Consider the following 1792-nt stretch of genomic DNA (forward strand, 5'->3'; position numbering starts at 1 on the left):
TATTCTTGAGTTTTGTGAGTTGTTCCAGCAAATTATGGAATCTCAAGACAGGGTTGTGGGAACCTCTGAATTCATAGCCAGTTGGTCAGGAGTACAGGTGGGCCCTGGGGCTTGGGACTGGCATCTGAGCGGGGACAGTCTTGTGGGACCGAGCCCTAAACCCTGGGGTCTGCTCTAACGACAGGGGTTAGCCTCACAATTGAATTGTTGGACATCTTGTTGGTGTGACAGATTCAGAGCCCGTGTGTAGGAGTGCATTTAATCCACAGCTTGTCCAGGTCAGGGACTTCCAAGCCAAGCATGCCCTCTCTTTGGGGACACTGAGTGTAAGTTGGGAGTGAGAGCTAGAGCTGAGCGATACCGGGAGGGAGGCAAAGGGAAGCCATGCGGCTGCAGAGGGCTTGGGCTGCAGAGGGCTTGAGCTCACAGGTGCAGCAGAAACCAGGGGGAGGCAGAGTCCACGAAGGAACAGAAACCCCGAGACAGCATGGAGAGGCCAGGAGGCAGGAGGCGACAGTGGCAGGTGAAGGATGCCACAGAGAGGAACTGAGCAGCCTTCACCGGCTGACGCTAGAGAAGGATGCAGGAGAAGACAAAGTACCCAGATCTGAATGGCTCTCTAGTTCTCCAAAGAGCTTGCCAGCCTCGCGGCCCCGGCCCAGCTGCAGCAGGGCTTGTTTCCCTGATATACATGAGCATCCCGCTTGCTGGAAATGATGGGGCGGGTGGGGGGGGGATGTACCCCTGCTCCTTACATGCGTCTCACCTTCCAGGCACACAGGCCTGGGCCTGGCTCAAGAGTTGTGGCTCCATTTTGCAGAGTGGGAGTTTGGAAGTGGGAGAAAGCTCTGTGGAAAGGTACTGAAAATCTTCAACCAGAGTGACGGAGCAGCTACTGAGAACAGGGGTGCTAGCGGGACGGTACACGGGGAAGGCAGTGGGTGCTGCTCGGATACGGGGGCCAGAAAGCCCAGATCTGACTCTGAATCATGGTAGGACCCTCAAGGGATCCTGTGCCCTCTCCCTCTTTTCCCTATCTGTGAAAGTAGCTGACTTCTACATCTTCTCCCACAGAGAATATTTGGCGAGCCCAGGACATGAGAGGCAGAAATTATCTTAAAAAAAAACAAAAAACTGGAATCTTAAAAATCCAGTAAGACAACAAATATTGTCATCAGTTGTTTAAGAAACACAGCATTGCAAAATTTAAGATGATCCCTAGGATTTTCTTTTTAAAATCTGAAACAAAAACTTGCATAAGATCAGGGTATTTGAAATACCTGCTCCAAGTGCTGGTGGGAGAAGACAGGCCATGTCTCCTGGTGACTGTCCATCCCTACACGGAAAGGGCATCTTCCACTCTAAGATGGAAAAAGCCCTCGGTTGAAATCCCTCAACATCCCAGAATGTTCAGAAAAGTCCAAGATTCCAAAAGTGCTCCAGATTTTAACATTCCAAAGGTTAGAAAACTTCTAAGACTTCAAGACTTCTGAAGATCCTGAAAGCTGTCATATCTCCAAGATTCTCAAAGTCCCAAAGGCCTCAACTTCCTGACTTCTAAAAGCTCCCCCCAAAAAACCCACTTTGGGCCCACGTGGGATCTGGCCTGAGGAACTTGAAAGGAGTAGGGCCGCTATCTTGATCTGCTCTTTCTCCAGCCAATGGGGATGGCCCTCTCCTTTGGTTCATGGCCATCCCTGAGGATCAGGGGAGGGCGGTGGTGTTTTCTGAGTTCAGAGGGGTCTCCATGACTCCTGAGCAACATGAGCTGGAAGGACCTTGGTCCTTCTCC

Source organism: Meles meles, chromosome 11 (assembly GCF_922984935.1).
Source record: "Meles meles chromosome 11, mMelMel3.1 paternal haplotype, whole genome shotgun sequence".
NCBI classification, from domain to species: domain Eukaryota; kingdom Metazoa; phylum Chordata; class Mammalia; order Carnivora; family Mustelidae; genus Meles; species Meles meles.